Source organism: Hemiscyllium ocellatum, chromosome 24 (assembly GCF_020745735.1).
Source record: "Hemiscyllium ocellatum isolate sHemOce1 chromosome 24, sHemOce1.pat.X.cur, whole genome shotgun sequence".
NCBI classification, from domain to species: domain Eukaryota; kingdom Metazoa; phylum Chordata; class Chondrichthyes; order Orectolobiformes; family Hemiscylliidae; genus Hemiscyllium; species Hemiscyllium ocellatum.
In genome coordinates this window covers 52108041-52118841 of record NC_083424.1, presented here as the reverse complement: position 1 = coordinate 52118841, position 10801 = coordinate 52108041, and the positions used below count along the sequence as shown (strand labels likewise).

The 10801-nt window shown below is 48.7% G+C and overlaps 6 non-coding genes across 6 annotated transcripts; all 6 read right to left on the bottom strand.

Annotated features, from left to right (window-relative positions):
- Positions 1–346: 346 nt before the first annotated feature.
- On the bottom strand, positions 347–466 carry trnal-caa (transfer RNA leucine (anticodon CAA)). Its single transcript has 2 exons — positions 429–466; positions 347–392 (listed from the first exon to the last, which is right to left on the bottom strand). It is a non-coding gene; the product is annotated as a tRNA-Leu (tRNA).
- Positions 467–2171: 1705 nt separating this feature from the next.
- On the bottom strand, positions 2172–2291 carry trnal-uaa (transfer RNA leucine (anticodon UAA)). Its single transcript has 2 exons — positions 2254–2291; positions 2172–2217 (listed from the first exon to the last, which is right to left on the bottom strand). It is a non-coding gene; the product is annotated as a tRNA-Leu (tRNA).
- Positions 2292–4164: 1873 nt separating this feature from the next.
- Positions 4165–4284, bottom strand: trnal-uaa (transfer RNA leucine (anticodon UAA)). The gene is made up of 2 exons: positions 4247–4284; positions 4165–4199 (listed from the first exon to the last, which is right to left on the bottom strand). It is a non-coding gene; the product is annotated as a tRNA-Leu (tRNA).
- A 1876-nt stretch (positions 4285–6160) lies between these two features.
- On the bottom strand, positions 6161–6280 carry trnal-caa (transfer RNA leucine (anticodon CAA)). Its single transcript has 2 exons — positions 6243–6280; positions 6161–6206 (listed from the first exon to the last, which is right to left on the bottom strand). It is a non-coding gene; the product is annotated as a tRNA-Leu (tRNA).
- Positions 6281–7996: 1716 nt separating this feature from the next.
- Positions 7997–8116, bottom strand: trnal-uaa (transfer RNA leucine (anticodon UAA)). The gene is made up of 2 exons: positions 8079–8116; positions 7997–8042 (listed from the first exon to the last, which is right to left on the bottom strand). It is a non-coding gene; the product is annotated as a tRNA-Leu (tRNA).
- A 1869-nt stretch (positions 8117–9985) lies between these two features.
- Positions 9986–10105, bottom strand: trnal-caa (transfer RNA leucine (anticodon CAA)). Its single transcript has 2 exons — positions 10068–10105; positions 9986–10031 (listed from the first exon to the last, which is right to left on the bottom strand). It is a non-coding gene; the product is annotated as a tRNA-Leu (tRNA).
- Between the last annotated feature and the right edge of the window lie 696 nt (positions 10106–10801).

Here is a 10801-nt window from a genome sequence, read left to right as displayed (position 1 = left end):
TTGTCACTGTCCTGGGCGAACTTGGCTCGAGGAAGGGCATGTTGTGGAGCAGCAGCGTTCAGGAGCAGTGCCAGAATCTTGGCAGGGCCCATAGCCTTTGTAGTGTCCAGTGTCTTTTGATGTGAGACGGAGTGAATGTAATTGTTTGAAGAATGGTGTGTGTGATGGTGGGGATCCAGTGGGCACTTGCGTCTGAAGATTGTTGTAAATGCCTGAGCCTTATCTTTGAAACCGAGGGGTTGGACTCTTCCATGTTTGGGAAGGGGAGTGACTCCTCTCCAAGAAGATGTGAAATTTGGGGGAGTGTGTGTGGGTGGGAAGGTTTGTTTGGGGAAAAAGGGAGACATGTCAGGAGTGGGATTTGAACCCACGCCCCTAGAAAGGGACCAGAATTCACAAGGCCAGATGCAGAGCAAGGATTAACGCTCCTTGAGTCTGGCGCCTTAGACCACTCGGCCATCCTGACAAGCTGCTGAGCCAAGCCTTCCCGATCTCTTTCTCACTCTGTACAATTAGTCACCATGCACTTGTGCAGACACAAAAATGCAATTCCGCATTTTTGCAGCTCACTTGCATTCACACTCAGCAACAATTCCTCATACACAGTCTCTCTCTCTCTCACACACACACACACACACACACACACAAACACTCCTCTCTCACACACACACACACAAACCCTCTCTCACACACACAATCGCTCTCACATGCATATACATACACTCTCTCTCTCTCACACACACTCACACTCTCCATCTCACAAGCACGCACACACATTCGTTCACACACACTCACAATCCCTTTCTGTCTCTCATTCCCCACACAAGCACAAATTCTCTCTCTCTCTCTCCACACACACATACTCTCTCTCCAACACACACACACACTCTCTCTCACACACACAAACACACACTCTCACACACGCACACTCTCTCTCACACACTCATACATAAGCATTCCCACTCACACACACAAACACCTGCACTCACACTCTCTCTCACACACACTCTCTCTCACACACACACACTCACATGCTCTCACAATCTCTCTCTCTCACACACACACACGCACTCTCTGTCTGTCTCACACACCCACACACAAACACACCCTCTCTCACACACACACACATACTCACTCTCTCCCTCACACACAAACACACACACACACACACACACTCTCTCTCCCTCTCACACACACTCACTCTCTCACACACACATTTTCTCTCACACAGACACTCTCTCTCACACAGACACACATTCGCTCTCTCACACACTCACACACACACACCTGCACTCACTCTCACACTCACAGACAAGCACAAACGTACACACTCTCTCTGTCTCACACACACACACACTCAAATGGACTCACAATCTCTCTCACACACACACATACAAACACACACACAAACTCATATACCCACAGGCACACACTCTCTCTCTCACACACACACACATACTCTCTCTCACACCCACACACAGACACACACACACCAACCTCTCTATCACACACACACCACACACTCACCAACACATACAATCTCTCTCTCTCTCACACACAGACACAAATAAAATGAGGTCAGGAGCTGAGTGACCCTGGGGCATCCCAAACTGGGTGTCACTGAGCAGGTTATTGCTGAGCAGGTGCTGCTCGATAGCCCTGTTGGTGAGCCCTTCCATCACTTTTCCGAGGATTGGGAAGAGATAGACGGGAGTGGAATTTGCTGATTTGGATTTGTCCTGCTTTTTATGTGCAGGACATACCTGGATAATTTGGCAGATAGCCAGGTAGATCCCAGTGTTGTCACTGTCCTGGGAGAACTTGGCTCGAGGAAGGGCATGTTGTGGAGCAGCAGCGTTCAGGAGCAGTGCCAGAATCTTGGCAGGGCCCATAGCCTTTGTAGTGTCCAGTGTCTCTTTATGTGAGACGGAGTGAATGTAATTGTTTGAAGAATGGTGTGTGTGATGGTGGGGAGCACAGGAGGAGACTGAGGAAGATGATCCAGTGGGCACTTGCGTCTGAAGATTGTTGTAAATGCCTGAGCCTTATCTTTGAAACCGAGGGGTTGGACTCTTCCATGTTTGGGAAGGGGAGTGACTCCTCTCCAAGAAGATGTGAAATTTGGGGGGAGTGTGTGGTGTGGGAAGGTTTGTTTGGGAAAAAGGGAGACATGTCAGGAGTGGGATTTGAACCCACGCCCCTAGAAAGGGACCAGAATTCACAAGGCCAGATGCAGAGCAAGGACTAACACTCCTTAAGTCTGGCACCTTAGACCACTCGGCCATCCTGACAGGATGGTGATGCTCGCTCTCTTTCTCACTCTGCACAGTTAGTCACCTTGCCCTTGTGCAGACACAAAATACAATTCCGCATTTCTGCAGCTCCCTTGCATTCACACTCAACAACAATCCCTCATATAGAGTCTGTCTCTCTCTCACACACTCTCTCTCTCTCACACACCACACACACACAATCTCTCTCACACACATACACAAATTGTCTCTCTCTTTCACACACACACTCACACTCTCAGTTTCTCTCTCACACACACAAATTCTCACTCCCTCTCTATCTCTCACACACATTAACACATTCTCTCTCACATGAACAGACAAACACACACTCTCTATCATACACACTCTCAGTCTCTCACACACACACTCACACACACACACGCACACCCTTTCTCTCTTTCACACACACACTCTCTCACATGCGCACTCAAACACACACTCTCTATCACACACACTCTTACTCTTTCTGTCTCACTCACACACAAACACACTCTCTCACAAAAATAAGACTCTCTCTCACGCACAAACAAATTCTCTCTCTCTCTTTCACACACACACCGACATGCACTCACACTCACTCTCTCTCACACAGACAAACACACTCTCTCACACACACAAAATCTCCCTCTCTCTCTCTCTCTCTCACACACACACACATTCTCTCTCTCTCTCACACATACACTCACTCTCTCACATGCACACACACACTCTCTCTCACACACACACACTCAAACATACTCTCTCACACACATACAAATTCTCCCTCTCTCTGTCACACACATGCATGCTGACACACTCACTCTCTCTCTCACACACACACACACACTCCCTCACACACACACACTCACACACTCTCCCTCATATACACACACTTTCGCTCTCTCTCTCACACACACATTCTCTCCCTCACACACACACACTCTCTCTCTCACACACATTCTCTCTCACACACAAACACACTCTCACACACATACAAATTCTCCATCTCTCTCTGTCACACACATACATGCTCACACAATCATACACCCACACACTCTCTGTCTCTCGCAGACACAAACACCCACACACTCACTTTCTCAGACACACACACTCCACCCACACAAACACACACACACACACACACACACACACACACAGACATATACAACTCTCACACACACACATAAAGGCTTCCTCTCTCACGCGCTTACACACACTGTCTCTCACTCTCACATTCACACACTCACACAGACTTTCTCTCTCTCTCTCTCTCTCACACAGGCACAAACAAAATGAGGTCAGGAGCTGAGTGACCCTGGGGATCCCAAACTGGGTGTCGCTGAGCAGGTTATTGCTGAGCAGGTGCTGCTCGATAGCCCTGTTGGTGAGCCCTTCCATCACTTTTCCGAGGATTGGGAAGAGATAGACGGGAGTGGAATTGGCTGATTTGGATTTGTCCTGCTTTTTATGTGCAGGACATACCTGGATAATTTGGCAGATGGCCAGGTAGATCCCAGTGTTGTCACTGTCCTGGGAGAACTTGGCTCGAGGAAGGGCATGTTGTGGAGCAGCAGCGTTCAGGAGCAGTGCCAGAATCTTGGCAGGGCCCATAGCCTTTGTAGTGTCCAGTGTCTCTTTATGTGAGACGGAGTGAATGTAATTGTTTGAAGAATGGTGTGTGTGATGGTGGGGAGCACAGGAGGAGACTGAGGAAGATGATCCAGTGGGCACTTGCGTCTGAAGATTGTTGTAAATGCCTGAGCCTTATCTTTGAAACCGAGGGGTTGGACTCTTCCATGTTTGGGAAGGGGAGTGACTCCTCTCCAAGAAGATGTGAAATTTGGGGGAGTGTGTGGGTGTGGGAAGGTTTGTTTGGGGAAAAAGGGAGACATGTCAGGAGTGGGATTTGAACCCACGCCCCTAGAAAGGGACTAGAATTCACAAGGCCAGATGCAGAGCAAGGACTAACACTCCTTAAGTCTGGCACCTTAGACCACTCGGCCATCCTGACAGGATGGTGATGCCCGCTCTCTTTCTCACTCTGCACAGTTAGTCACCTTGCCCTTGTGCAGACACAAAATACAATTCCGCATTTCTGCAGCTCCCTTGCATTCACACTCAACAACAATCCCTCATATAGAGTCTGTCTCTCTCTCACACACTCTCTCTCTCACACACACACACACACACACAATCTCTCTCACACACATACACAAATTGTCTCTCTCTTTCACACACACACTCACACTCTCAGTTTCTCTCACACACACAAATTCTCACTCCCTCTCTATCTCTCACACACATTAACACATTCTCTCTCACATGAACAGACAAACACACACTCTCTATCATACACACTCTCAGTCTCTCACACACACACTCACACACACACACGCACACCCTTTCTCTCTTTCACACACACACTCTCTCACATGCGCACACAAACACACACTCTCTATCACACACACTCTCACTCTTTCTGTCTCACTCACACACAAACACACTCTCTCACAAAAATAAGACTCTCTCTCACGCACAAACAAATTCTCTCTCTCTCTTTCACACACACACCGACATGCACTCACACTCACTCTCTCTCACACAGACAAACACACTCTCTCACACACACAAAATCTCCCTCTCTCTCTCTCTCTCTCACACACACACACATTCTCTCTCTCTCTCACACATACACTCACTCTCTCACATGCACACACACACTCTCTCTCACACACACACACTCAAACATACTCTCTCACACACATACAAATTCTCCCTCTCTCTGTCACACACATGCATGCTGACACACTCACTCTCTCTCTCACACACACACACACACTCCCTCACACACACACACTCACACACTCTCCCTCATATACACACACTTTCGCTCTCTCTCTCACACACACATTCTCTCCCTCACACACACACACTCTCTCTCTCACACACATTCTCTCTCACACACAAACACACTCTCACACACATACAAATTCTCCCTCTCTCTCTGTCACACACATACATGCTCACACAATCATACACCCACACACTCTCTGTCTCTCGCAGACACAAACACCCACACACTCACTTTCTCAGACACACACACTCCACCCACACAAACACACACACACACACACACACACACACACACACAGACATACACACACTCACACACACACACATAAAGGCTTCCTCTCTCACGCGCTCACACACACTGTCTCTCACTCTCACATTCACACACTCACACAGACTTTCTCTCTCTCTCTCTCTCTCACACAGGCACAAACAAAATGAGGTCAGGAGCTGAGTGACCCTGGGGGATCCCAAACTGGGTGTCGCTGAGCAGGTTATTGCTGAGCAGGTGCTGCTCGATAGCCCTGTTGGTGAGCCCTTCCATCACTTTTCCGAGGATTGGGAAGAGATAGACGGGAGTGGAATTGCTGAGTTGGATTTGTCCTGCTTTTTATGTGCAGGACATACCTGGATAATTTGGCAGATGGCCAGGTAGATCCCAGTGTTGTCACTGTCCTGGGAGAACTTGGCTCGAGGAAGGGCATGTTGTGGAGCAGCAGCGTTCAGGAGCAGTGCCAGAATCTTGGCAGGGCCCATAGCCTTTGTAGTGTCCAGTGTCTCTTTATGTGAGACGGAGTGAATGTAATTGTTTGAAGAATGGTGTGTGTGATGGTGGGGAGCACAGGAGGAGACTGAGGAAGATGATCCAGTGGGCACTTGCGTCTGAAGATTGTTGTAAATGCCTGAGCCTGATCTTTGAAACCGAGGGGTTGGACTCTTCCATGTTTGGGAAGGGGGAGTGACTCCTCTCCAAGAAGATGTGAAATTTGGGGGAGTGTGTGGGTGTGGGAAGGTTTGTTTGGGGAAAAAGGGAGACATGTCAGGAGTGGGATTTGAACCCACGCCCCTAGAAAGGGACCAGAATTCACAAGGCCAGATGCAGAGCAAGGATTAACGCTCCTTGAGTCTGGCGCCTTAGACCACTCGGCCATCCTGACAAGCTGCTGAGCCAAGCCTTCCCGATCTCTTTCTCACTCTGTACAATTAGTCACCATGCACTTGTGCAGACACAAAAATGCAATTCCGCATTTTGCAGCTCACTTGCATTCACACTCAGCAACAATTCCTCATACACAGTCTCTCTCTCTCTCACACACACACACACACACACACACACACACAAACACTCTCTCTCACACACACACACACACACAAACCCTCTCTCACACACACAATCGCTCTCACATGCATATACATACACTCTCTCTCTCTCACACACACTCACACTCTCCATCTCACAAGCACGCACACACATTCGTTCACACACACTCACAATCCCTTTCTGTCTCTCATACCCCACACAAGCACAAATTCTCTCTCTCTCTCTCCCACACACACATACTCTCTCCAACACACACACACACACTCTCTCTCACACACACAAACACACACTCTCACACACGCACACTCTCTCTCACACACTCATACATAAGCATTCCCACTCACACACACAAACACCTGCACTCACACTCTCTCTCACACACACTCTCTCTCACACACACACACTCACATGCACTCACAATCTCTCTCTCTCACACACACACACGCACTCTCTGTCTGTCTCTCACACCCACACACAAACACACCCTCTCTCACACACACCCACATACGCACTCTCTCCCTCACACACAAACACACACACACACACACACACACTCTCTCTCCCTCTCACACACACTCACTCTCTCACACACACATTTTCTCTCACACAGACACTCTCTCTCACACAGACACACATTCGCTCTCTCACACACTCACACACACACACACCTGCACTCACTCTCACACTCACAGACAAGCACAAACGTACACACTCTCTCTGTCTCACACACACACACACTCAAATGGACTCACAATCTCTCTCACACACACATACAAACACACACACAAACTCATATACCCACAGGCACACACTCTCTCTCTCACACACACACATACTCTCTCTCACACCCACACACAGACACACACACACCCAACCTCTCTATCACACACACACGCACACACTCACCAACACATACAATCTCTCTCTCTCTCACACACAGACACAAATAAAATGAGGTCAGGAGCTGAGTGACCCTGGGGCATCCCAAACTGGGTGTCACTGAGCAGGTTATTGCTGAGCAGGTGCTGCTCGATAGCCCTGTTGGTGAGCCCTTCCATCACTTTTCCGAGGATTGGGAAGAGATAGACGGGAGTGGAATTTGCTGATTTGGATTTGTCCTGCTTTTTATGTGCAGGACATACCTGGATAATTTGGCAGATGGCCAGGTAGATCCCAGTGTTGTCACTGTCCTGGGCGAACTTGGCTCGAGGAAGGGCATGTTGTGGAGCAGCAGCGTTCAGGAGCAGTGCCAGAATCTTGGCAGGGCCCATAGCCTTTGTAGTGTCCAGTGTCTTTTGATGTGAGACGGAGTGAATGTAATTGTTTGAAGAATGGTGTGTGTGATGGTGGGGAGCACAGGAGGAGACTGAGGAAGATGATCCAGTGGGCACTTGCGTCTGAAGATTGTTGTAAATGCCTGAGCCTTATCTTTGAAACCGAGGGGTTGGACTCTTCCATGTTTGGGAAAGGGGAGTGACTCCTCTCCAAGAAGATGTGAAATTTGGGGGAGTGTGTGGGTGTGGGAAGGTTTGTTTGGGGAAAAAGGGAGACATGTCAGGAGTGGGATTTGAACCCACGCCCCTAGAAAGGGACCAGAATTCACAAGGCCAGATGCAGAGCAAGGACTAACACTCCTTAAGTCTGGCGCCTTAGACCACTCGGCCATCCTGACAGGATGGTGATGCCCGCTCTCTTTCTCACTCTGCACAGTTAGTCTCCTTGCCCTTGTGCAGACACAAAATACAATTCCGCATTTCTGCAGCTCCCTTGCATTCACACTCAACAACAATCCCTCATATAGACTCTGTCTCTCTCTCACACACTCTCTCTCTCTCACACACACACACACACACACAATCTCTCTCACACACATACACAAATTGTCTCTCTCTTTCACACACACACTCACACTCTCAGTTTCTCTCACACACACAAATTCTCACTCCCTCTCTATCTCTCACACACATTAACACATTCTCTCTCACATGAACAGACAAACACACACTCTCTATCATACACACTCTCAGTCTCTCACACACACACTCACACACACACGCACACCCTTTCTCTCTTTCACACACACACTCTCTCACATGCGCACACAAACACACACTCTCTATCACACACACTCTCACTCTTTCTGTCTCACTCACACACAAACACACTCTCTCACAAAAATAAGACTCTCTCTCACGCACAAACAAATTCTCTCTCTCTCTTTCACACACACACCGACATGCACTCACACTCACTCTCTCTCACACAGACAAACACACTCTCTCACACACACAAAATCTCCCTCTCTCTCTCTCACTCTCACACACACACACACATTCTCTCTCTCTCTCACACATCCACTCACTCTCTCACATGCACACACACACTCTCTCTCACACACACACACTCAAACATACTCTCTCACACACATACAAATTCTCCCTCTCTCTGTCACACACATGCATGCTGACACACTCACTCTCTCTCTCTCACACACACACACACACTCCCTCACACACACACACTCACACACTCTCCCTCATATACACACACTTTCGCTCTCTCTCTCACACACACAGTCTCTCCCTCACACACACACACTCTCTCTCTCACACACATTCTCTCTCACACACAAACACACTCTCACACACATACAAATTCTCCCTCTCTCTCTGTCACACACATACATGCTCACACAATCATACACCCACACACTCTCTGTCTCTCGCAGACACAAACACCCACACACTCACTTTCTCAGACACACACACTCCACCCACACAAACACACACACACACACACACACACACACATACACAACTCTCACACACACACATAAAGGCTTCCTCTCTCACGCGCTTACACACACTGTCTCTCACTCTCACATTCACACACTCACACAGACTTTCTCTCTCTCTCTCTCTCTCACACAGGCACAAACAAAATGAGGTCAGGAGCTGAGTGACCCTGGGGATCCCAAACTGGGTGTCGCTGAGCAGGTTATTGCTGAGCAGGTGCTGCTCGATAGCCCTGTTGGTGAGCCCTTCCATCACTTTTCCGAGGATTGGGAAGAGATAGACGGGAGTGGAATTGGCTGAGTTGGATTTGTCCTGCTTTTTATGTGCAGGACATACCTGGATAATTTGGCAGATGGCCAGGTAGATCCCAGTGTTGTCACTGTCCTGGGAGAACTTGGCTCGAGGAAGGGCATGTTGTGGAGCAGCAGCGTTCAGGAGCAGTGCCAGAATCTTGGCAGGGCCCATAGCCTTTGTAGTGTCCAGTGTCTCTTGATGTGAGACGGAGTGAATGTAATTGTTTGAAGAATGGTGTGTGTGATGGTGGGGAGCACAGGAGGAGACTGAGGAAGATGATCCAGTGGGCACTTGCGTCTGAAGATTGTTGTAAATGCCTGAGCCTTATCTTTGAAACCGAGGGGTTGGACTCTTCCATGTTTGGGAAGGGGAGTGACTCCTCTCCAAGAAGATGTGAAATTTGGGGGGAGTGTGTGGGTGTGGGAAGGTTTGTTTGGGGAAAAAGGGAGACATGTCAGGAGTGGGATTTGAACCCACGCCCCTAGAAAGGGACCAGAATTCACAAGTCCAGATGCAGAGCAAGGATTAACGCTCCTTGAGTCTGGCGCCTTAGACCACTCGGCCATCCTGACAAGCTGCTGAGCCAAGCCTTCCCGATCTCTTTCTCACTCTGTACAATTAGTCACCATGCACTTGTGCAGACACAAAAATGCAATTCCGCATTTTTGCAGCTCACTTGCATTCACACTCAGCAACAATTCCTCATACACAGTCTCTCTCTCTCTCACACACACACACACACACACACACACACAAACACTCTCTCTCACACACACACACACACAACCCCTCTCTCACACACACAATCGCTCTCACATGCATATACATACACTCTCTCTCTCTCACACACACTCACACTCTCCATCTCACAAGCACGCACACACATTCGTTCACACACACTCACAATCCCTTTCTGTCTCTCATTCCCCACACAAGCACAAATTCTCTCTCTCTCTCTCCCACACACACATACTCTCTCCAACACACACACACACTCTCTCTCACACACACAAACACACACTCTCACACACGCACACTCTCTCTCACACACTCATACATAAGCATTCCCACTCACACACACAAACACCTGCACTCACACTCTCTCTCACACACACTCTCTCTCACACACACACACTCACATGCTCTCACAATCTCTCTCTCTCACACACACACACGCACTCTCTGTCTGTCTCTCACACCCACACACAAACACACCCTCTCTCACACACACCCACATACGCACTCTCTCCCTCACACACAAACACACA